The sequence below is a fragment of the Haliotis asinina genome, chromosome 12 (assembly GCF_037392515.1).
Source record: "Haliotis asinina isolate JCU_RB_2024 chromosome 12, JCU_Hal_asi_v2, whole genome shotgun sequence".
Taxonomy (NCBI): Eukaryota; Metazoa; Mollusca; class Gastropoda; order Lepetellida; family Haliotidae; genus Haliotis; species Haliotis asinina.
The window spans coordinates 45,374,973-45,402,066 of record NC_090291.1 but is presented as its reverse complement, the minus strand read 5'-3'; the positions used below and the strand labels follow the sequence as shown (position 1 = coordinate 45,402,066).

At 40.4% G+C, this 27,094-nt stretch overlaps 1 pseudogene; it reads left to right on the top strand.

Moving 5' to 3' along the window:
* The first annotated feature begins 338 nt into the window (after nt 1-338).
* The window catches only part of LOC137258870 (centrosomal protein of 192 kDa-like), a 44,692-nt pseudogene continuing 17,936 nt past the window's right edge, over nt 339-27,094 (top strand).

The window sequence follows — 27,094 nt, the reverse complement described above, 5'->3', positions numbered from 1 at the left end:
TTAAACTATCAGTTGCGCCTACGGACTGCGGAGCAGAGGTCACGAACCAGTCACGAATTCTGGGATATCATCCGGGTACTCACGGGAGAAAAACAATAACAAAAGTTTACACCAGTCCACGGAAATTGCTCCGCATTAGTGCCCCTTTAAGCGACTGAATATTTTGAAACTTTTGAAAAAGTTTTGAAAGAGCTGAATTGGGTCACACATCTCCAATCAGATTGTTTTTTTTAACTTTCCTACATGTCAACCTTATCGCCATAGTTCGCAGTTGAATTTTCATTTGTATGGAGCAGGCAGACTCTCTACATTGCCATCACTGTATAGAATGTTGCGAGGAGTTTTGAGAAATTCAGCCAATCACATCAGAAAAATTCTGCGTGCCCTGACGTAGTATCATTTTGCTGCAAAATGGCGGATTTTCAAAATAGTTGATATATGCCAACTTCATAGTGTCAATGAATTACGCTTGATGGTTAGTATGCTTTAGCAATGCTGCTTCATGCAGACTCAAGTAAGCCCTTTCGTCGAAGTGTAAAGGGAACGTTTTGTTCTGCCCGCGAGTGACAAGAACAAAACATCGTGAGTCACCAGCGATCACGTAGCGCGAAATTCGAGAATTTATCAAAACATGTATTGTCGGCGAATTGTTCACTTGAGTGATGTTATCAAGAAAGCTACTAAGCTACTAACCGAGCGGGGATGTGTTGACTCACCTACACTGATATTCTGTTATTTCGCCAACATAACCTAGTATGATCAATGGATTACGTTTTGTTTTGACGTTTGGACCCAAATGTTGTAACTTGAGTTTCTTCACTTTTGTTCGTTTTGCTGAATCGTTAGGTCTGTTTGAAAGTGACAGGGTGCCTTAGATGAAATGCAAAAGCTTAATAGTCCACATGTACTTTCCTTACAAACCCGCGGTAGACATTTTGGTCGGATGCACATGCATGGTAACCTAATTGGTACATTTGTTTGTATTATTTATCAAGCCTGCTTGAAATGACACATAACATCAAAACGCCTTTTACATCAATAAACCAGCAGTGGAATGCAATTGGAAAGAGTTCCTTCAGTTCCCCCCAAAGTCTTTCCTCCGCAGATTAACAGAGGTCACATGAAGTGGTTCAACCCATATATATTGCATTTAGTATTTGGGCTTCTAGTTGTTTTTGTGAGTCCTTTAGTAATTGTTGTGTTAGGTTTTGTTAATAATTCTAGTATGTATCAATTTATGAATATTATTTGAGATGGGGGAACAGGAGGAATTCTTACCTTGCAGTTTACCAGGCGCAGCACCAGCCAGCGCCTCAGCAATTATGTTACTATAGTGCCTCAACCCTTTACAAGGGTTAGGGCTTGGGTTTAGGGTCTGGTACCCTTTTTGATTTTTATGGAGCACTAAATAATCTGCGTAAATGCGCCTGGTAAAGTGCAGTACTCTGTTCAAGCTTTTGGAATATAAAAAATCACTAGTTAGCAGGGTTTTTTTTTACCTTGACATCAAATAAATAACAGGTGGTTCAAATCTGCAGTAGTTCCCATCTCTTAGCATGCTTAGGCCAGTTAGTGTCAAACTGTCTCCATTAAGCCTACAATGTCCAGCCACAAACTCATAAACAACCCTAACTGTAATTGTGAAACAGTCTTATACATGTACTGGTACTGGTAGAGCTAGGCTGCTTTAAAATAGAAAATATCTGAAGCAGGGTTACAAGCAATGATTTCTTTTGGAAATGTAGTTCATTAGCATGTTCTACCCAGTGAAATACATTGACTTTTATACACACAACAGTGTAAATCTATTTGAAATACATCACACAACACCTTAATAAAGAATTTCAATAAGTGTTTGCAATAAATGTTGATTTGTATAAACAGGTTACAGAGACAACTAGACAATGGATTCCCAGGACTCTTTATACCTGGGGGAAGATTTCAGCATGGTTGCTGCTCAGGGAATGCGTCAGTCCATTGACAACCAGACACTAGGAGCTCCCCCAGCTCCTGTTGCAGCTTCCACTGTAGTCAGAGATCAACAAAGGTAAGGCTTGACATGTTTGTATAGTTTACATGGCTTAGGTAGAACTTTCAAGATGATTTAAATGCCTTTTTTCGGACTGAACCTGAATTTCCTGACCTTGCTGATAATTTACCTGCTTAGGTTTCTACAATGTAGTGATAAAGAAATATTTTGTTTCTGTGAACAGTATGTCATGTACCAAATTTGTTTTTGTGTAGGTCAGTGTTCAAAACCATATGAGGTCTTCAAACTCAAAGTTTGCACCATCAGTATTTGACTCTGGGACCCTTTATTCCATAACTAGTGTCAGTGGGGTGTCTCATGGTTCAATCGTTTACTCATCACGCTGAAGACCCAGGCTCAATTCCCCAGAGGTGTAGTATGTGTGAAGCCCATTTCTGATGTCCTCTGCTGGTATATTGCTGGAATATTGCTAATAGCTGCGTAAAACCAAACTCTCTCACTCACTCATTCTGTAACTATGAATGTTAGTGTTTTCAGTGCTGTGCATAATTTCGACCACTGTTGATGGGGGTGGCAATTGGTGTTATTATTTCAGATTTAGGTGTGAATACTATCCCGACAGTTATGTCACTAGTGAAATTCTGGAAAACTAGTTTTCTTATCATTTTGTGCAAGAACTACTTGTGTCTGGTCTCAGCTAGTGACCAGGTGAAGTGAGTGAATATAGCTTAACACTGCACGAGCAATGTTGCAGCAATTCGCAAGAAGGACCTGTTGAAGTAATGCCAAATGTAATGCATTTGTTCCAGGTTTAAAGAACTATCAACTCTAGATCCACGTGGATCATTCATAACTTCTACTGAGACGTCCCTAGTAACCACACCCAGGGCTGAATACCCAGGGATGAAACTCTCCTTCAGTGGCTTTGATCAGCAAGGGGGAAACCAGAGCCAAGGCTTGACCAAGCAGTCGGTCAACCTCATTGAATTTTCCAAAACCAAGAATGAAACTGACAGGTTTGTGTTCTTAACACAACTTTTTATGAATAAAATATTTGTTTGTGGTTGTATCTGGTGTAGAAAGTGTTGGTTTAAGCTATTTTGTTTCAATGATAATTTTGAAGCCGTAAAAATACTCCAGAGTTTTGGTATTGATTTTCATCAACTTTTGTGATAGAGGGCTAATGAACATATGTTTTATTATGATTATATGCATGATTTACAGCACTAATACTGTGTTTTACTAAAAATTATGTTTGTCTTACAGAAATGAAGACTCTGACGAATATCATGGCAATTTGAGTGCAAGATCCTCCTTAGGCATTCTGCCTGTAGAAGCTCTAAATGGTTTGTAATATGTTTGACAATCTTTGAACCTTGCTTTTGCATGTCACCATGGTTACTAAAGGCTGAACTGAATGTGAAATTTAGTGCTAAGCTTGTTGACTGTGTACTATATGACAATGTTTGTGACGTCAGATTGTTAAGAAGTTCAGTTTAGATATATACCATGTCCATTTTTGGACAGGGTTGTCCAAATTTAGTGAGCTCACTGTCTCTAGCCAAGAAATTGATATTAATCATCTTTATTTTTATTTAAATATTTGTTATAAGAGAAAATTGCTGAGGCTGTTTAAATATTAAGAATTTTATCCCACACAACTGCAATAGTATTAAACATGTTGTGATATAAGATGTAATTGAAAAGGGAAAAGGGGCAGTGGTGTAGTCTAGTGGTTAAAGTGTTCACTTGTCACACTGAAGATCCAGGCTGTATCCCACATGGTAGCAATATGTGAAACCTATTTCCGACATCCCTTGCTGTGATATTGCCGCCCCCCCAAAAAAAGGCAACAAACTTACCCACAGACAAGAGGAACAAATGCCCCATCTCTCCATTTTCCTTTAGTTACTCCTCCAAACAAGGTACCCGTAAAGGCCCAGGGTAGAATAGGCCTTCAGCAACCTATGCTTGCCATAGAAGGCAACTACGCTTGTCGTAATAGGCGACTAATGGGATCTGGTGGTCAGGCTCACAGACTTCGATGACACGTTATTGGTTCCCAATTCCACAGATCGATGCTCATGTTGCTGCTCATGGATTGTCTGATCCAGACTTGATTACTTCATTATTTACAGACCGCTGCCATATAGCTAGAATATTGCTGAGTGCAGCATAAAACTCAACTCACTCAATCGCTCTCACTCACTCACTCACTCACTCACTCACTCGCTCGCTCCAGACAAAGGGAAATTGCTGAAGATTTTGCGTCTGACTGAGTCATGAACTTCACAAGTTATATGTTTTTTCTTTACAATCATGCTCCTTGATAACACCAGCAGCAAATTTAATAGCTACTGTGTATAATGTGAACTCAGAATGCATTGATATTTGTAGTTACAGTTACTTACACTCTTTTCACAGACATTATATGATATTTTAAACTTGGTATTTAAAATTTCCCAGACTATGAGTTATTACCTCTGGGTAAGTATTGTCTCATTGTTTGTGTGAAGTTTGAGAAGGATGCTTGAACCATTTAGAGCTGTTTCTGTTAGTTGTGTTACATCATGTTGGTAGTTCCTTGTTATTCCCTTCATCTTGGAATGTCACTGTCAGAATGTCTTTCATTATCATGATTATTTAAACACCTGGGGCCCGTTTAACAAAACTCTCATAAGCCTAAGATCTCGTAACTTTTCTCGTAGCATTTGTACCTTACATACTATAACTGCTACGTGCAATGCTACGAGGAAAGTTATGAGATCTTAGACTTACGAGAGTTCTGTGAAACAGGGCCCTGAGCATGGAACCTCTGTTTGAAACTGGTACTGAGATTAGCTTGTTGATATTTGCCATACAAGTACTACTAGTACTAGAGACATGCATGATACTGCATGACACAGTATGTATAATTGTTTAATGAGGTGCCTTGTCGAGTCTCCAGTGCATTCGGCATACATCATCATTGTGTTATGATGTATACCCTTCTCCCATTTGCTTCCATGTCTGCCTCCTTTGCACTATTGGATGACAATATTTAAACCAAATATGACAATACATCTTTTTCTCCATTATCACGTAAAGGTGGACCGCTCCCTGTGAGCTCAACATTATGGTGGATGACATCAACAGAGGTGTATGTCTGTGTGCGTGTGTGCTCATGCGTTTGTGTGTGTGTGCATCAGAGAGAGAGAGATTTGACCTTTTGACCTACAGTACAAAATAGTACATACTATACTTCACCTTTACAGCTTTATAATGCTTACATAATGCAAAAAATAGTATTGTATGTAATAAAAATACAGCATATAGTATAATTGAGTTTCCCAATGGGCAGATAATATGGCTCGAAGAAATGATTCTGCTAACAATGTTTCACAGAATAAACATGTTTCAAATGTTTCACAAATATTACATTCTGATCTGAACATTGTAAACATACGTTCATATAAGATAGTACATAAGTACTGTAAACATTGCTACAAAAATGGTTATCGCCTTTTATTTTCTCATCTCAACTTTCATCAAAAGGCTGATATAAAATATCAATGAAGGTTACAACTACCTAGATGAGTTTTCAAGCCGCTTTCTTATTTTTTCTAAGCCCAAACAACACTAATAAGAAGCAGACTTTAATTATGCCTAGGGCATTGTACCCAGGTCAGAATTGAAGAGCGGGATAGATTATTATTTCAAATCATAACCTGAAATCTCTCTGCATTATTGAGGCCTAGAAAATGTGTAGTATATCAGTTATTTTGTGTGTGAGATGTGTAGGCTCTATATAACACAAAAAATCCCATGCATGTGGTATTTGGGTGTATAGTCAGTTTGGCTCAAAAGCGGACCAATGCATTGCAGACTAGCTGGAAAACTTATAAACATAACATACTCAATGAAACGCTGATCATAATCAGAGCATCATACCAATCTGATTTTTTTTTTTTTGCAGAATATCTTTCCTTTAAATAAAAATGATATTTAACGAACTATCAATAAAATATTGATACAGTTCACTATTTGTTACAAGGGATGAGTACAGAGAAAGGGACAGCCAAGTGTGCGAAATAACATGGAGACAGCACAGCACAGGTTAATGAATAAATAACTTTCTCAGCACTTGTGCACATGCTTCTCGAACATGAGAACCAGTTTTGTAGGATTGTTTACAGTACTTCAGTATAGTTGGGTTTCCATGTCTTTGTTTCACTGTACTTTAAATTTCTAAAGTTTGATGTTGGCAAAGTTAAGGAATTCCATTTTACATTCTACATTGAACTTCCCAACTGGTCCCAAAGTGGTATCAGTTGATGGTGGTTTAAAATCATCCAATCAGAAGTTGCTGTTCTGATTGAGACATTGGTGTGAACCAACACTCAGTAGTCATGATAGTAGAAACTGTCATAGAATACATGATGTGGTTATGTATACTGAGGGGAAAAAAATATGAAGGATCACATGAAAGGGCAAGTGCTCATTTTATTTCCAAGGCTTATTAACAAAGCTTTGAATCGTTTGTGAAGAAACCTAGGAAAAATGAACGGAATATGTGTCCTTTCCTATAATCCCTTATTTCTTTACCTCAGTTTGTTTGTCCTGGTATGAAATCATGATTGTTTTGATGCATATTATATTAGCATTGAGGAAGAGCATTTTAGCACTGCTATTGGAGAAAGTGGCTTCTTGTCTTCATGTCTTTGTCCTCATTTGTTGCATAAGATAAGATCAGAAAAGCTCTTTCCTCTCACATGTTTCTTTCTAAAGTCTCATGCATGAGTTTTAAAGTTATATATCAAAATATACTGAAACACAATGAAAATCTGATACTGAGTACAGATAATTTCAAAGTGTTTCTACTTCTGATGTTAATAACATATATTTATTGTGCAGTGATTGAGTGAAACAGTTTATAGAATTGTAACTTAATTTTTCAAGGAACATGAAAGTTGTCTTTTCATCATGTTTCAGTGCATTGTGTTGGTACCGTAGTGATTGTTTAGAAAGTTTTGTAAGGATGTGTTAGTTGTTAGCATGCTATAAGAAAACTGATCATGTTCATTGGAAGAAGTTGGGCTGAAGGGCAGTTGGTAGTGAAACTTCATTTAGCATGAAGCCAGCTTCAGTTTGTTTCAAACACTCCAACTCATTTGTTAAGTGGGTGTTAAGCAACAAACTAACAATATACAAATGGTGTGAGACAGGTTAGTAATAGACCCATTAGGTTTTTGTTTGGTTTTGTTTGTTTGCATTCTAGCCTGTGCTGAGACAAGCTCCCCAAAGTCCCCTTATCACATTTCCCAGTCAGTAATTATTGTTCACTCTTCATTGCCCATGCTGATTTTACAGATCTGTCAGCCAGTCTGCTGCCTGTGACCTTGACCCAGGCCAACATGGAGAAACAGTCTTCCACGCTTCCAGGATCTTTCAAAGACTCCGTAGACTCTGCAGATTGGTCAAAACAAGACTCAAAAGACCCACCAATAGGCATCAGCCATGTGGTTGACACTGTCAAAAAGAGGCCAACAGATCGTGAAGAACCAGCTACTGCAAGACGAGGAGGAACCAACATGTGTTTGTTCAATGGTGGAGGCTTAACTGATGTTGCTGAAATGTCAGAAATGGAACAGAGCATCCTGGATGTTAAGTTTGAAGAAGATGAATTGAAGATGTTAGATGAAGACTTCAGCGACATTGAAGTCTCGGATTTGTCAGATGAAGACAACGAAAGCAAGAAACCCTCTTTATTTGGTCAGACAGACTTGAGTGATTTTTTAGAGATGGAGAGAAAGGTGAACGAAGGAAGTCCCTCCTTGGAAGAGGATGATGAACATGGCCAAGGTGAAGGTCAGGAGTCTGAGGAAGACGAGGTACTTGTGTCCTCGAAGAAAAGTGTCAATGACTTGTCTGTTGGTGAGTAGACTAGAATACCACTGTTTCACTTGATGAAGGAGCAAGAAGTAGCCCAGAAATGTATGTAAATATTAAAGAATTTGTAAATCCATACTATTCATTGATATGTTAGGTTCCAACTTCTAAATGCCCATCAAGCATTTAGAATTCTGCTGTTTGTATGGTTACTTAGATGAGATGGAATTTTATCATTTTGTATTGATTTATTGAAACATGATGTATCATGATGTTTTGGAAATATCAGGTTTTTGTTTTCAGTTAGGTTTTACTTTTTGATTGTGTCACTGTGTGTAAGACAGATCTTTTGTAGTTGTTGTTTTGAATCCAAATGTATCTTCAGGTCTTGACATGAAGTATTTCCGCCCGAGTCCTGTGCCTCCATTGCATGATGCTGGAGATGGTGCAACCAGCTACAGACATCAGAGCCGCTACAGACCAGATAACACTGGGATCACATCAGGCTCACAGAACAATACAGGTACCTGCACACTCATAGCTGCCACAGACCTTGTCATAAGAGGCAACTAAAGGGATCAGGTGGTCAGTCTTGCTGACCTAATTGACATATGGCATTGGTTCCCAGTTGCATAGACCGATGCTCATACTGTTGATCAGTGGATTGTCTGGTCCAGTCTCGATTATTTACAGACTTTTGAAAAATAGATAGAATACTGCTGAGTGCAGGTTCACAATGATTATGCCACTTGTTTTGTTTTTTCATGTAAACATCAAAGATATGGTCTTTCTTACCTGCTGAATTGAATAGACTAATATCTCTTCCTGTGATTTTTTTTGACTGGAGGATATTTTTGTGATGGGACTTTTTACACTGATTTATGAGATGTTTTGGCTGTCTAGGATCAATAAACTAAACAATCATTAGTGGACTTAAGTTCACCATCAATACCTTTAAGGTAAAACTTGATTTGAGATGTCATTTGGTTGAAATGTTTTCTGGATTAATCATGTCATTTTACCATAGACATCAAGTCTGGTTCTTGGAGTTTTTCGTTCAGTAACCAGTCGCCTAACAGAGAAAATTATTCAGAGATCTATCCCAGTGGCAGTCTGTAAGTTGGTGTTTGTGTTCCAGTTGACATCACTGGGCCAAGGTCCCTGTCACAGTTGAGGAGGCAGTACCGAAGTGGAGATGGGAGTGAGATTGATACTGAGGATGAACTAGAAGCAGCCAGACAGGTAGGAAGTTGTGTCATATGACCTAGACATGTAGAAAGGGTGGATGTAACTTCAGATAGTTTCTCAAACCTGATAACTGTACATTACTGTAGATAAGCTGGGGTTCTCACAACCCTAAAAATCAGTATCAAAGTGGTATCTTCCATACATAAGCTAGACCACCAATCTTCATTCATCTTCTCATCATGATCAGTCTTCAGAATCAGACTGTCAGCAATTTCATATGGAATTAAGCAAGTAAATCCTGTTCTTAGACTACATAGTAATGAAACGTCATGTCAGTGACTCAGCTAGTGTTGACAGTCTATAACTTCACTCCAGAGTCTGGCCCTGGATGAGGAAGAAGCACATGCTAGGCAGGTGCCCCGCCCCGGACTGGAGGGACAGCAGGATGAGAGGAGCCAGTTCTCCATGATGTTGAGACAGTCCGCCGAGGGAGATGTGGTTTCATCCCCTGTCCCTGGGGATGGAGGAGGGGGTGGAGATGGTAGCAGTGGCTCAGAAAGGTATTCTTACCGTTGATTAGGGATTTCATTTTCATTGGTTCCATGCTTTTTTATTTACTATAAGTTTGTATGTAGAGGTGTTAGGTGTAATATCAGTGGCCAGTTTCATCCCACATTGGTGTACTATTGAAGAGTATTCATGCATACACAGATACCCATTTTAGCAAAGAGGTTAAGGGGATGCATGTATTGCCAAAGATCCAGATTTGAAGACCAGTCCAGTTCCACAAAGCAATCTCTGCATGACATCTAACCTAAGTCTGTAATAATCTTGATGATCTTAGTGCCGTGTGTGAGTGAGTGGGTTTACTGTCAGACAAGGATATGTTGAGCACCGTCCCTACAATTGGCCCATATTAGCTTGTACAAGTGCCACCCACTGGCTTTTGCCATTGTGAACGAAGGGACCTCAGGTTGTCTATGATCAGTTGCAGTTGCTACAACGTCCATGTGAGAGTATTATGAGCAGGGCATGTGCAGCTACGTGTGGAATCAATTTCATCGTCATGCACTGCACATGCACTAGACTACATCTGCTCATTTCACAAACCAAATGCATTTACTCATTGCCATGAACTGGCTACTTCTTGTAAACACATTCTTAGAGGTCGTACAACTTATCCTTGTTTGCCAGTAGTGTTACACTGCATTTAGCAATATTTTTGCAATATCACTGCAAGAGACACCAGAAATGGATGTCACACATTGTACCCACGAGAGGAATTGAACCCAAGTCTTCGTCACGAGTAGTTAATGCTTTGACCACTAGGCTACACGTCTGCATCCGCCATGACTGATGTAAATCAATGATGAAATTTGAGAATTACAGTCATGTTGGCTCAATATCTGATGTAAATCTGTGATAAAATATTGGGTTTACGATCATCTCATGAGATATGCTACAGTAGTGAATCAAGCCCAGGCTTCGTGGCCATGATGAGAATGGAAAAGTGCAGACAGGAGCACAACCATACTGACTCAGCGTTTTATTGTTCTAGTGATGGACAAGTTGGATCCCAGCAGAACCACTCCATGCCTCACAGGTTTGCCCATGGTCAAGTCTACAGGCAACAGTTCGACCAGGGAGACGCATTTCCTGAGGTAACCTAGCTCATTTGATCACTGATCAGCAAATTGATGTCCAAGTGGTCCATGTGATACTCATAATGTAAAAACTGTTAGGAGGAGTCACATGAAAGAAACAGCCCTGATAAGGTGATAAATAGACAGCAAGATACATACTGTACTCCCTAAGTGAAAGTGGCAGCTGGTTTGTTTGTTTTTTAAAAGCTGCTTGGATAAATAGAAAATCTGTATGTTTAAACTAAAAAAGAACAGCTCCTCTCTTTGAAACCAATATGTGAAGCCCATTTCTAGTGTCACATTAAAATTAAATGATATTTAAAACTGCAGTTGTAACTCTTTACTCACAATCTTGTTAAATATAACTTTCTGTGATTGTAACATACTGACACTTAGGAGGCAAGAGTGCGACCAATGGGAGATGACCTTCTATCAAGAGACGAGTTTGCTGCCACTAATGGTGACAACAACTCCGTAGCTGGCATTGACAGATTCTCAACAATGGAGGATGGGCAAAACTACATGGTAGGTCTCATATTGCATGACTCAGGTACAAGATCAGGTGACGTTAACAAACACTTACAACAGATCTGATAGTTGCTTGGGCTACAACTTCACCCACCAACAAATTTACTGAACCTGGTATCACCTACAAGCACATATGTGGTTACCTGTTACTAGGATAAGATGATAAAATGGAAAAAGACCTTGCTGTCACTGTTTACCACCCAAATTAAATATGGATGTAAACAATGAGAAAACTGCTTCTTGACGAAGCAACACTGCACGGTGTTGTGGATTCCTGCACTGTATGAATGATCCTGTCATTGTCTAGCTTGGATGGCTTTTTTCTTTATACTGCCCTCCTGAAAAATTATCTGGATGCTATGATGATCGATTTAGTCATGCCTTAACACAGACAGTCTCTTCTTTAGGATTGATTTGCATCAGACAGTACAATGAGTACTTACTTAAAGCTCACTAAGGATTGCCATCTTGTCCCCTGTTATCAGGCCTCTACACTGAGGAATGACATGGAAGATTCCAGGCTGCAGTCCCGCTTCCTGGCCCCAGTGGGTCAGTCGATGCGGTTCAGCGACACCCTCTCCCAGCAGGTGCCCCTCAACGCCAGCTCCTTCAACATCGAGGACATGTTTCAGCCAGGTCAACCCAACACCTCCCAGGACAGCGGCATCAACACAGTCACCAACCAGGACCAGGGGCCACGGCTGGATGCTTCAGGATTCAATGCTGATGATTTCCCAGAGGTAGGGCTGCTACTCTAAACACATTCTAATACAATAATCAGTTTGTACACTGCAGCACTTTGAAAATGCATGGCCAGCTTTCCTTCTTTCACCCTTCCAAGACTGCTTTTAAACTCAGGTACATCCCCAAACACACTGTCTGCAATTATTCGTTTTAATTTTTAATTCTTCCATTTTTTTTCAGGTTAAGGATCCCTTTGCTGCCTTCAACTCTTCCATGGGATCTTTTGGCTTAAATTCCTCTGTACAGCTTCATCAACCAGGGCATGCCAGCCCTCCTGATTGGTCAGACAAAAGCACACACCAGCCAATCGGAGGCAACCAGTCTGTATCAAGCTCAGGCCTTGGTCAGAGCTTTGAAACAGGAATGGATCGTCAGTCAATGAACAGTGCCAGAGCTCCATCTCGTCATGACTCCCTAGCCCATGGTGAGGATGGTGGGGTGAGTCTGGGGGAAGAGGCACAAGGACCCGTGGTAGCTGAATCAGGACAACCTGGATCAAGTGCTCCTGCAGATGTAAGGGTTAAAGAGGCTTCTGGTGAGTGTAGAGTGAAAGGGACATGTACTGGTTTTCATACTTGTGGCCTCATCTTTGCCAACTGTATTCCATGTAGATTCTCTTTTCTGTGTTTTTTTAAGAACTGACGCCAACTATTTTTGCATTTGTGGAAATCCCTCATTTATCCAGTTCTTATGAATTTAGTTCTTCGTTTGTACTATTAGCACAGTAACAACTGAAAATTGCAGAAGCAAATTAGAACATAAGTGCAACATTAGCCACACCTAATCTGCTAGCATGATGGAATATTGCTGAAATCTGCATAAAAACAAACTCCCTGCTATTTAAAGCTGTGAAGAGCTACCCCACGGTGTACTTTGACACCAATGGTGAGGGTGTGACGGATCTTGCCTTCCATAAGTCTCTAATGAAGGAGGCCTGCGAACAGAAACAGCTCCTCAACACCGAAGATGCCAAGCTGGCTGAAACTCAAGCTGCTGTACCGGAAAGTGAAGAATTCTTTGACATGGGTAAAGCCAAGTCTGAATGTGCTTTTCGTTAAATTAAAGGATCATAGTGCGATCTTACATATTGTCCTGGCCTCTTTGTGCTTTATGAACTTAATTCCCAGTGTGGTAATTCTGACATATCTATGACATATTTGTTTGGGTGAAGTTGCTCGTTAATATCCTGGGTAGTGGGATAGCCTAGTGGTAAAGCTTGCACTTGTCATGCTAAAACCCAGGTTCGATTCACCACTTGGGTACAATATGTGAAGACCGTTCCTGTTTGTTCTGCTGGATTATTACTGGAATATTGCTAAAAGCAGGGTAAACTAAATTCGCTCGCTCACTCAGTAATATATTGAGAGATTTATCTGTAAGTAATGGAGTTTGGATCAGATAAAAGTTATCGTCTAGTGATTGATATCATGAGCATCGATAAATGACAGTGTTCCTAACTTAAGTATTCCATGTCTACATGAACTTTGGTTTATTGCAATGGCAGCACATTCTGGTATTGTGAGTCGTCTGAAACACCTCTATACACCCTAATCGACATGGAACAGGTGCCCACAGTTCATGGTTTGTGTGTTATTTCTCCTTAGATCATGGAATTGCTATGCTGGATGCTGATGAAAAAGAATTTGAAAAGGAGAATATCTTCATGCAGGTTAGTATGAATCTCATAGTCATTACAACAGTTGCTTCCAATATCACTTTCTTGGCTTCTGTGGAAAGAAACAAGCAAGTTGCCACCCTTGGCCTGTGATAATAATGTCCTGTTTTGTTACCAGGATGATAATATGTCTCAGGCACAATACCGAGATGTCATCGCTAACTCCACATCTCGCTGGGACAACTTCAACAATGATGCCTTCCTGCGCATCTCCATTGGGCAGTACTGGGCCACAAGGACTGAGGTGCTGGGTACTCTGGAAGGGGATCCAAGACACCCCCGGGTAGGCCAACTCAGATGACACAAGATAGGATTTCAGAGCTAGTGGTTCCTTTTGATAAATTTCAAGGGGATTAAGCAGCCTTAAAGATTATGAAAAATAGAAAGAATTAATTAAAAAAATGCATTTTCTGTTATTTCCTTCTATTCTAGAGTAAATGTTCATGAAATGCATGTATGTTATAGGTTCAACTTCAGAACAATAGGTTAGATGAAGACCAAATAGAAAATGTCTTTGATGAACCAGAATATTCGCCTGAAAGTATATTATCCAAAACTTTGTTCCACAGGAGATATCGCTTGTGTGAGATCAGACAATATCGCTTTGACAGTAGATTTTGCACAATGCCCTGACAGTGCATTGACGTCATAAACTTGATGATGTGACAATGCTGTAACATCATTGCACTGCAAATCTAATGGCATTGCTGTGTTAAGAGATGTACATTTTTCAATGAAAACTAATGAATAATGAATTTGTATGATGAATAGAATCTCACCCTCGTGTCTGCTGATATCAATTATATCAACACTCAGTGATACCGGTAACAATATCCTTGGCAAACCTCATATATTAGTTTCTCTATCAACTCGTGCTGAGATATTTGATATCAGTTGACACTTGGGTGAGATTCTCTATTTCCCCACATGGGGGTGTATTAAAATGCCCCCATCCGTCCACGCACATTTATCTTTTCCGGAGCATAACCCTGAAACCGTTCAATATTTCTTCGCCAAACTTCATCTACTAGTGTACCAGTGCCTTTTGACAGTTTTGGAATTCTGAATAAAATATTTTTGGCTTTTCCATGGCAACAAGTGTGACTTAGACTGAAATTGGAGGTAATGCGGAGGATAATTGATGACTGTGTCTTCTTGTTTTCTTTTTTTTTTTTTCATGAAAAATATTTAGAAATTTTGCGTGTCCAAATAAAGATTGTGTAGAGAAATTATAATCTTTTCAGTAAACATTTACAGTAATTTAATTTAGGACCACAAAATAGTCAATGAAAATAAATCTTGATTAACTGTATACAGTGAAAGCTGTATAAACAGGTACTAATTGGGACTGAAGAATTAATCCGGTTTAGACAATGTACTGGATTGTAGAGCTGATGCTAAATGTACAGGCCATGGATGGCCATGAGGTTTTATGCCAGTGTTCACTGTTGACAACTTGCTTGATTAGACAGATGCTGGTTTTGGCAGCTTCCACTGTAAGTGATTAGATACAAAACATGATCCATGGTGGTGCCTCAGCTGACTCTTTGTGTTACCAAAATATTGTTTTGTTTGCAGCCTGAGTTTGGAATGTTAGTGAAGACACCCCCGGGTAACCGCCGACCTGTAGCTCTGATCGATACCTCTCCAACTCCTAGCCAACCCTCAGACATGAGAACAGCTGGTGTTGGCAATGAGGATGAAGGTAAGACCCCATGCTTGCTTGCTCACTCCAATCAATCTTTTGAATGAATTCAAATCCTGTTGTTTTACAGAAGATAAGATATAGTAAGAAAGACAGTACACTCACCCAGATACCCATCCTCTCCGTAGATCAAAATGTCCAGTAGAGTTACCATTTGAATGAATTCAAATCCTGTTGACAGTCTACTTTTGTCTTACAGGAGATAGGACACTTCTGACTGAGAAAGACAGTACGTTCACTATAGATGAGATGACCACACCAAAACCTTTATCTTCTGTCACATCACCTGTACGTCAGCAGCAAAAACAGCTGGTACCAACAGAGGCTAATCAAAACACAGGTTGTGATCGTCTGTCAGGGTCTAGTGGTCAGTCGTCAAGGGACAGCGACCACAGCATAACAGACAATAGTGCTTTATTGACAGTCAGTGCCATTGACAGCTTTATCAACAAGGTGAATGCTCAGTCTAACCCTGGGGATCTAGTTAGCACAATAATGCAGATGTCCAACAAGAACAGGCTGAAGAACAAGGACCAGAGGCCTGTGGAGCTGTTGGAGAAGAAGGCCGAGGAGAAGACCGAGAAGAAGGCAGTTGAACAGGAAATATCTGTGGAGAAGAAGCAGGTTGGTGTCTTTGTTGTTGGAGGTGTATATTATTGATGAGGCCATGAAAGGATAGCGGTAGCAGTATACAGCAGTGTAACACTAGCAAACTGCACATAGATGAGGTCAGCTTTAGAGGGATAAAGAGAAAGATTTAATGATCAAAATTTATAATGATCACTTAGACAGTACTCTGTTAATATGTCTGTCAATCTCATTTGCAGGAATCTTCATTTCCAACAAACAGGTCTGAATCCAAATCATTTGATAAGACTAGTCCTCCAAGAAAGCCATTGAAGGGTTCCCGCCTCCCTATACGCAAGGGTTCTTTGGCATCTATGTACGAGAAAGCATGGAAAGATCGACAGAGTGCAGAAAAAGAAGACAAGCCAACCAATGAAAAAGTTGTTCGGAGGAGATCAGACACGGTGAGAAGGCCCAAGTCTGAGAGTGCAGATCCAAAAGCAGATGAATTCCCAAGAGACAAGAGTGTCTTACAGGTTAAAAAGGCTGAGTCAGTAGGAATGAGAAAGTGCAGATCTAGCTCTGTGTTGGAGAAACCAGTCCAAGTGAACACTGATTTGACAATCAAAAGCGCTAAAGATTTACAAAAGATGATGTCGGCAGGTGTTCGAACAAATAACACATCTGTGGGCAAGCAGGAGCCAATGAAAACAGTGTCTGTAAAGCAGGGTAATGAGAAAGTTGATACGGCAAAGAAAGTTACACCAGAGAAAAAGTTAAATAATTCCACTAATGAAATAGATGAAAATAATGACAGTTTTCAGAATGAGTGGGCTTCACCCCGTCCGAGCTTGGGAGGTGACTTTTTGGAAGAACATTTGAAATCTCAGAAAAAAGGAAATGCCCAACAGAATTTGCTGACTTCTTTCAATGGTGAGTCTAAAAAAGGCGAAAAGGAAAATATGTCTGATCTGTCGAAACTACGACAGAATGAAAACTGTGAGAATTTAGATGTTGATGTTGACATTGCTGGGTTAAGAAGTGCTATCATGGACGAGAGGAAGAAGGCCAGAGACAGTGGTAATCAGACCATGGATAAAGGAACAGGGGGCCCTGGGCAGCAGAGGTCAAAGCAAATGATCACCACATGCCCAATGACCCCACCAGTCCTTCAGAAAACTGAATCTCATTTTAGGAAAGAAAATACTCCGTGTTATGATCATCGACACGCAAATGCCTTTCCGGCTCAAATTCATCAAGATCATGTTGGTATAAACGCTGGACAAAATGACATGAATGGTAATTTGTCTCAGCCATCTGGCAACTGTGTTTCTAATTATGATAAGAATGAATACCGTGCTGGCCCAAAAGCTGCTACTTTCACACCTAATGTGCCTTACAGTGGTAATAGGACGGACTCGGGTTTCAATGTTTCAAATGTTCATCATGTGCCAGATGGTACAGACTATAGTGCTGTTTCCAACTACCTCAGTGCTGACAAGAAACTCTCTAGGGATGAGATGGTAGGGACATCGGATATTCAGCTGGCTGAATCTCGAGGGTTTAATGTGATCAGAGACCAGGAAGTGACCCGGAAAGTACCTAAGACTGGCAGCAGCTCATACTCAAATAACGATCTTTCAAAATATTCAGATAATGTTGGTGCTAAGATGACTTGCGACAGAAGTTACATGTCTAATCAAATGGTCTCAAAAGTGTCTTCATTTCATGCAGATGTGTTAGATAAAGGTCTTTCAAATCATCAAATGACAGTAGGCCATATGCAAAGACTGCAAGGGAACAATAGTGAAAGACAAGCTCCCTTCAGTGAAGTGTCTCACTCTGGTTTCAAACCATCCATGCCGCCACCAGAGAAGGTGCCAAGCAAGAAGCCTACACTTCTCACAGGGCAGTCTTTGATGAAGACAGACTTTGCACAGAAGCATCTTGGCAAGGAGAACCAGGTTGAGATTCCACATCTGGATGACATCAGCTTCATGACAGACGACACTGCTGCTCGTAGTTTTCTGGAGCTGGAACCTCAGAACTTGTCCACCATGAGTCATGTGTATGGGTCTGAGGTGCCAAGTTTCTTCAACCAGATGCCGGTCTATCACAGCACACCCTTCCATGACAATATGCCAGTTTATCTGGAGACAAATACCACTGTGACCCCAGCCAACAGGAACGCCATCTCATCTACAGGCAAGTGGACTTTCATTGCAAATGGCAGTTTGCTGTGCTATAGTCATGGAAACTAGAGTAAAGACCTCTGTGCACTACAGTTCTATGAATCTGTCCTTGGTACCAAACAATCTATCTGAAAAATGTCAATAATCCATTTGAACATTTTTATCTTTATTCATTGGAAAGTTACTGGAATAATTAATATGTTCAAGTTACTAAATCTTCATAGAAAGTAGTTCCAAATGATTGAACACAGGAAGACTGCTGCTTCTGAAATATCTGTTAGACTGTTTGTTTATGATTAGGTTACACTCTGTGCCATTGAAAAAGTTGTGCATAATTTCCAAGATTGTAAGAGCTGGTACAAATTAAGTAATTATGTTTTGTTGTTTCATTGGCCAGAATGTCATCGCTATGATCTCTCTTCACAGATGGTTCTTTACAATGCACTATGATGACCCCTCGCATGTCCAAAACATGCATAGAGACACCAAGCATAGTGACATTCCCTGATCCCTGTTGTGTTGGCATCTCCGTGGAGACAACCTTGCCCCTGAAAAACCCTACCCCTCGTTGGCTCCAATGTGTTATCTTTGTGAAGGAGCTCAGCTTGAATGGCCGAGGAGTTGACCCTGAGACTCACTGTCCTTTCAAGATGAAAAACAAGCTCACCATTGAACCTGACTCGACAGAAAACATTCCAGTATGTTTTTGTTGGTATTCTAAATATTGTAATCTGTGCATGTATTTCTGAATTTTGTTGTTGGAGGTTTCAAATTTTATGAAGCATTTATATGATGATACTGTTCATATACAGTTCAGTTGCTTTCAATTTTAGTTTCTTTTTATGTATCTTGTCCTTCAAATGTACTATTTTAGCTTAGGCTGCACCGATCAGGGAAAACTGCTAATTTTTTACTTAACTTACCATAGGTCTATAGCATATTACCTCAAGCTTCAATTTATTAAAAAAGATTAAATAAACAGTAAAAGCCACTCAGTAAATCATCAGATACATTATTTCACTGTCTGATAATAAATACTAAAGAAATCTGTATGGGATTCAGCTTTATCATAAGGCTAAATGGATCAGTCTGATTGTATGGCTTTGTTGTTAGTGTCATTTTATCCTGACTGTTTGCTTCAGAACTGTATACAGAACAGCATACAGACAAAGAAAGTTGATTTGTTTGGATTTTTTTTCATACATAGTGCAGTTAATAAATATACCTGCTGTGGTGAAATTGTCTCCACAATTAGTCCAAATGTCAATGTGTATATCAGTTGAAATGGTGGACAGTGAGCTATGATTTATACATCAATAGGACCAACAGAACAAGGAATAGTGATGGTAATTACAGGGGCATGAAATTCAGAAACAATTCAGCCAGATGTAGAACTTGCCAGCCCTGACCAAAACTTACCTGTCTACAAAATATCTTCATATTCATGTCTAAATTGTAATCCAGTCGTCAAGCAAGTGAGTTTAGAATCAGTCTATGTTGAAAATACGCAGTCCCAGGCAGTTGGGCAGGCAGGTATTTCAAATACTGTAATTATCCATGATTTGACTGTAGGTGATGTTCTTGCCAAAGTCCCCTGGAGCCTATGTAGCTCAGGTAGAAGTTTTCTCTCAACCGTTTTTGCGAGATGGCAACATGATCCCTGATGGTCTCCCAGCAACCGTCACACTGCAGGCCATCTCCGAGCGGCCGATGATCCAGGTTGTTACTGAGGAAGACGGTGCCATCCACTTTGGCGTGATGACATGGGGGAAGAGCAAGGCCTCGTCACTGACTCTGCGTAATGTCGGCAAGTCTATGGTGCCCCTAAGACTGGCCATCACTGCAGTGAGTGTTGGATCTGTTCCATTCCATCAATATTGAATAATGCAGTATTAACATGAACTGGGAAACTGTTCCAGCAAATAATGTTTATGACTAACACACTTATTCCAAACTGATCTAACAAAGTTTTCCTTATGTCCAGGCCACTTGCTGTACATCCTATTCAAAATATGTAAAACTAAAGTTAGTGGTCCTTTTGAGTTGTAATCATAATTTAATTCCAATTTTTTACTGACATTTGTTTCAGATTGAGATGAAAATTTCAACTTCTCAGTGGGTCTAGATTAACCCCTGGTTAAAGCAACTTTGACTAGCAGTGATTGGTCTAATGTGATATGGGTGGCCTAGTGGTTTAAGTGTGTCTTATTATGCCAAAGACCTGGGTTTGATTTCCCACATGGGTACACTTTCTGATGTCTGTAATATTGCTGGAATACTGTTAATAGCAGCATAAGACAAAACTAAATGTGAGAAGATTCTCAATACTCCTTGCCTGTTGTAGAATCATCATCAATGAGTAACAAGTGATGTCACTTGAATATTGCCAAATAGGCTTAAATCCACATTTACTCTGTCACTCACTGATGTAATGTGTTACTTCCAGAGCAAGTCCTGGCACTGCTTCATGTTTGACAAGTCTCAAATGGGGGATGTCTCTCTCATCTCAAAGAGCAACAGACCCCCATCCCCAGCACTAGGGAAAGGCGTTGTGAACATCTCACTCAAAGGCTATAGTGAGAATGGCTCTTCTATGTCTTCTGAGGACATCAAGATATACTGCAGACCACCAGAAAAGCAATCTCACTCAGGTTGTTCATTGTCACCATTTCAGTACTGTCCAAAGTTGGGATATTCTCATCCCCACCTTGTTTACTACACGATAAATCATGTGCATAACAACTTCTTGATTTATTTCTCACGTTTCTGGGCTAGTTCTTGCCCACCCGACAAAGGGTGAAAATAGCTAGAACTTGTTATCCATAAGATTTGTCTTGTATTAGCACACCAACTTCTAAATGCCTTTGAAGGGCCCAACTTGTTTAACCTAAAGTCATTTGGGAATTGACAGCTTTCATTGACTTTGAGTCAAGCCCTCCTTAAAGCTGAAGTGAAACTGTCCATGAATGTGTTTAATGTTTATTGGGATAACTGATGCTGCAGAATACCATAGATTGAGGAGGTTCTTCTGAATCCTTCAGCTTGAAGATGTTCCTTGGAACAAAGAAGTTCTGCTGAATACAATAGATTTACAAAACTATGCTTACTCGTTAGATTGATGGGGTTCTGAATGCTTTAGATGTAGGGGTTTCTGAATCCCTTGGATAGAGGTTTTGATGAGTTGCCTTGATTGAGGAGTTTCTTCTGAATCATTTGAATGATTCTGCTGAATGCTTTAGGTTGGGGGCTCTGAATCCCTTAGACTGAAAAAGTTTTGCTGAATCTCTTTGATACAGAACACTGTCTTGATTCCAGTTTGAAGTAGTTCCATCTCTTCTTCAGTGCTGGCACAGTATCCCCCAGATGAGATAGAGGCACGTATTGATATCGAGGTGGACACACCCGTCCCAAGCCTGCCCCCTGTGGCCTCCATCAGACTGCAAGCAACCATTGGGGTGCTCCGTCTGCATACACCCAGGAACATGGAGGTACATGAATGAATGAATGTACGAGAATGAATTAATGAAACAGTAAACAGTTTAGACATTTTCGTTAAGTTATTATACCAAATCGACTTCAAAAAACTTACTGGATGTCAAGGTTCAAAGTAAACAAGTATGAATAGAGGATAGAGATGGTTTGCCAAACCCCTAACTGATTGTTATAGACGATCCACCTGAAGTGTCAGGCTGGGAAGAGTGCTCAGGAGACCATCAAGCTGAAGAACTCGGGAAACATCAAAATGGAAGTGCAGCTGTCTGTGCCGCAGTTCTCGGACGTGTTCCGCATCACCCCAGAGAAGCTCCTCATTGGCCCAGGCAGCTACTCCTCGGTCACTGTCTCCTTCCACCCAAGACAGGACAAGGATGTGAAGAAATATGACACGTATGTAGAGGAAATTGATTCTTGTTCTAAACTTGAGGCTTACAGCATCCCAACTGAAGTTGTTAAGTCTCATGGCATTTGGTGTGTATCACTACATCTTTTTAAGGTCATATTGGTGAGAAAATGCTGTTAGTTTCAGTGGTTTCCTTCACTTATTCAGTTAAGCTGTTTGTTTCCTTGTCAGACATATGTGGCCTGGGACTTTGAAACCTAAACCCAGCTGGCTCATATTGTCAGATCGATGTTGTATTTTGAAACTTGTCCAAAGGAAAATGAAGTCATGACAGAATATTTAAGTCGATTGTGATCCTGTCTGTCTTAGTTGTGTGCCAAATCATTTACCCGATTAGTGATATCTAGTCAATTTGCAAAACTCTCCAGATTGAGTGAGTTGAAATTTGTTGTCAACTTGGCAATATTTCAGATAATTAGATAAAACTGTCCAGAATTCTTTCAATTACACTTTCAGAATAGAAGCAATTTCAAAAGTTATCTTCACCAAATTGTTGATAGAGGTAACTTATGTTATCAGGTGGTTAGGCATGCTGATTTGGTTCAGGCATGACATTTTATTCTAACTGTATAGCTTGATGTTCATGATACCAGTCATGGATGGAATTGATACATGCAGGAATTGCTGTCATATAGCTGAAATAATGCAGATCGGGGTGATTCATTTTAAACTGAATGATCGCTCAATAACACCTTTCCTCTATATCTAAAATGTGTGAAAACAACATGTTTTCTTTTGCAGAATCTTTGTGATGTACCTGCTTCAAGACGGTACAATGTATGAGTTGGTGCTGAAAGGGGAGGTCCAGCCCACTCCTCACGGACCCTTCCTGCTCAGTGATAAGTCCTACCTGGCATTTGGAGGTGTGGCCATCGGCAGGGCAAAGTGAGTGGATATGTGGACTTGTTTCTTAACATGGGAGCAACCTTTGGTAAGGTCTTCATTGTGATGGAGGATTGTGAGCATGTGACAGGATACCTACTTGCTCGGTGCCCTAACTATTAGTGTGTATGGTAAGGCCATTGACTCCTCATAATTCCAGACTGGCAGGGGGGTAGCTTAGTGGTTTAAAGCGTTGGCTTGTCATGCTGAAGACCTGGTTCGATTCCTCACAGTGGTATTGCCCGATTATGGCTAAAAGTGGCATAAAACTCACTCCGAACAAGCAGAGTCTTTCCTTTCAGATCTCTTGATGTTTTTTTAAGAGCAGAGTAAAAATTAAGCACTTGTTATTCATCTGAGCAATTTTGAAGTGAAAGTTAACTGGAACTGGACTTGTATGTTCGAGAGATCATTCGTTCAAACAAATCTGAAAATCTGTTGATATATTGACTTTTTTATGTCAAGTTTGTCTGTTAAGTCCACTGTACTGCTGATATTATCAAGTCATCTTTGTTGTGTCTAGGCAACAGAAGGTCACCATCCTCAACAATGCCCCGCAGTCACTGAAGCTCAGTGTTGACATCCGATCCGACACCAATTGCTTCCAGGTATGACATCCTCTTCATCAAAATATAACATGTTATCAGCTGATGCTGTCGTTTAGTTAGAATACTTCAGCATGAACAATTTGACGGCCTCACACAAGTATGTTTGTTGTGTCAATCCTGGTCAAATTTTCCACTTTGCAATATGTGTTATCTCGTAGATACATCAGTGGTATTTTGAAACAAGTGTCACATGGTGACAAATTAGGCGCAAGAAACAAAGGTCTCCTGACATTCTTAGTTTTTGCCAGGAGACACAGTGGCTAATGTTTATTTGTCAGTGATCAGTCATGAATTGTTGATTTTGTTAGTACCTTAAACATGTTGGTGTTTTGCACTTAGGTGGTAAATATCTGAGACATGTTTCTGCATTCTTATGTGTGAAACAGATACTGTGGTAAAACTGAGATAGTTTTCAGAGTGGGCTGGAAAACCACACTCACACCCAATCTTTTAATCCAGCTGCAGAGTTCACTGAGTCGAACGGATGAGAAGATCCGGCGTCGTGACATCATCATCCAGCCGCAGGAGAAGTTCCCCATCTACATGCTGTATGCCCCAGACTCTGTGGCTCCAAACACTGGAAAACTCGTCATCAAACCATACGATTTGGGGACTAAATTTTCTGTAAGTTTTTGCACAAGTTCAATATGAGCTCAGGGAAATCCAGGGACTCACAGCAATATCTTTATGTTAACCCGAAAATGAGGATCCATAAACTTTGAATTGGTTATTGCATATCAGTGTAAATAAAACAGCATGGGGTAATGCAATCACTGGTCTGTCTTGTTCACACTCATTATGTTTTAATGTTGATTCTGAAATGTTCATGGACTCCTTTCATTGATGAATGTGTTACTTTGACAGTTATTAACTTTCTGGGTGGTTTGTCCCATGGGCGCTTGACTCTCATATGATCATGAGTATGAGCTAAATATATAGAATAGAAGAAAGGTGTGACAGTAAATCGAAACAAAATAGCAGGCTGGCTTGCGTCATCCCGTTCTCGGTCTGACAAACACCTTGATTGTTGAAAAACTGCACAATTTAAACAAATGCCCTGAAGTAAACAAATCTCAGGCTACAGACCTGCACCAAATATTAGAGCGAGTCTCTGATCGGATAATATAGTTGCACCTTCAAACAGGCGGGAATAATAGAAGACGTTGAGCTTATGAATTCTTTGAAGAAAGTCCTTGGGGTATGGCCACCCGCCTCTCGCTATTCTGTCTAATACTTTCAGCATGAAAAGAGAGGTACGAGAATGACAGCTAGAGTTACCTACTCTTAGGGGACCCGGTGGGGCCCTGTAGGGTTTGTCTCACATGACAAAAATGAGATTTTTGTTTTGTTAATATTTTATTGAAAAATATAGTTCCAACTGTGGTAGCATTTAGAATGGACATTTAAATACTTACGTGCCCCAAGGAGGATTTTCTTCAAAGAATTCATAACCTCTACAGGTTTGTACAAATTAAAAAATCACCAGGTTGTGATATGCAGGGTACTTTATAGAAGCCAACAGATTCTAAATTGTGTAGTTTTTCCAACGGTCAAAGTGGTAGAAGCGTTTCTTATATCTTATATACATGTATTTAGGTCATACTCATAAATGTATCGTTGAGTGCCTTTGTTTTGTCCAGCACACTGAACAACAGATATGTGGTTATTAATCTCTGCTGCAAGGAACAAAAGATTGTGCATTATCTCAGTCCTTCAATTGAAATTAATATGGCTTTTCCCAGTTCCCAGTTATCTTCAGATAGTGAAGCAGTCAGCTCTGTTGTATTTTTTAAATGAAGAGAAATTGAGTCCAAGTTATACCAAGTTCTGAGGAGAATCTTATACAAATTTTTGCCCCTAACATGTTTGGTTTTCAGTTTGTTGTCAATGTTTATGCACACAAGATGTAGTGTGTTGCATCTGATCAGTCCATGCTTTGCTGTGTAGATACCTCTCTCTGGCTACGGAGGACTGAGCTCCATCACCCTCGAGGGCGTTGGCCAGTCCGGGACAGACAAGTACTTTGCTACTATTGGCCGCATCTCTGTTGGCAACAACTGTCTCAGCAGGGTGGTAGTCAGAAACTCCGGACAACGCTCAGCATTTGTCCGAGCAACACCTTACGAAGGTAGATATTGCAAGTTTCAAGTGGAGCTGTAATGTTGTCCCTCTTTGATTTAATAATGTGTTGTTAATGGATGTCATGATGTGTTTTCAGTGTAAAGTGAAATGTAATGTGATGCATGTAGTAGGGATGGTGTTTTTAGCATTGTTTCATTTAATCCCACTATTTGAACACTCTGTCCACACATCACAAAATATTATGATCTATTGATAGATCATATAATTGGGCCAGTAACAATGGCATCACATCAGTACCCTGATCAGTCTGGTTGATAATTAATTATGAGACTGCAAGATCTTGGTGAAGTATCTTAGTATAAATATAGCAAGATTTAGTTGAATAAAGAGACAGTGATTAAGGACATTTAATTGGGACTCTCTCATGGTGTTATCTGGCTTTCAGATCTCCACTGCTCTAAGAACCTTGCCCCTGGAAGGGTGGCTATTGACCCTAACGAGTTTGTCCTCACTCCAGGCCAACAGAAGGTAAGCAGGGTCATACTGTGTATCAGCATGAAAACAAACACATGAAAAATATCCCAACATTTCTAAGCATTACAAAGTCTTCCTAAGGCATGTCAAAATGCTGGTTTTCGATGAGCGTATCACAATGTGTATCAGTTTCATGACTGAATGAGTAAATGCCTGTAAACTGGTTATATTGCACAGGCTTATAGGTGATATATTTTTGTAACGGTACTCCTATTTACCTAAAGGTAATAAATGAAACTTGTCTCTGAAATAGGCCGCCATATATCTGGAATATTGCTGAGTGTGGCATAAAACTAAACTCACTCACTCTGAACCACATACACTGGCCTGATATTGTCGGCACTAAGACTGGAGCTCTGATTGGGATATTTGGGCTCAGGAGCCGCCATAATAAAAAAAAAGACCAAAAGAAAGGTGCCTTTTCGGCTTCAGTTGGGGGTGGGGGGGGTGGGGGGAATACTGTTAAACCAGGGAAGGGTACTTCAGCCCCTCCCTCCAGCGGTGGCTTCTACCTCTGCAGCACCTCCTACTGAACCCTCGCAACCGTTAACATTCGATTTACCCTTCATCTTCGTTACAGCAGCAGATGGCGTAGCTAAATACCTTGATTTCGGACGCGATGTTCGCCGTCCGTCCGGAGTCGGGTGTGTGTCCGAATTCAGCTTCCATGGGACTCCCCAGCGACGCCTCTGGCGTAGGTGTGGGGACTTCCCTACGGGGTGCGCAGGAATCGACTTCAGTGTCGGTTGCCAGCCACTCCGAGGTTGCCAATGTCGGTCATGTGACCATAGCTACGTTGGGAGCGTTGCAGGTGATCTGCCACCCAGACTCAGTTTCGGGCGTCGGGTCTATGGCGTCGGGCCGCTCGGCTCTGCTCGGGCCTCTCTCTCTTTCGGATGTTCCCTCGACCGATCCCCCAGAGCTATCCTTAGATGACAGATCTGAGGTGTCACTCATGGGGGATCGCGCCGAGGAGATCATGGAGGAGGG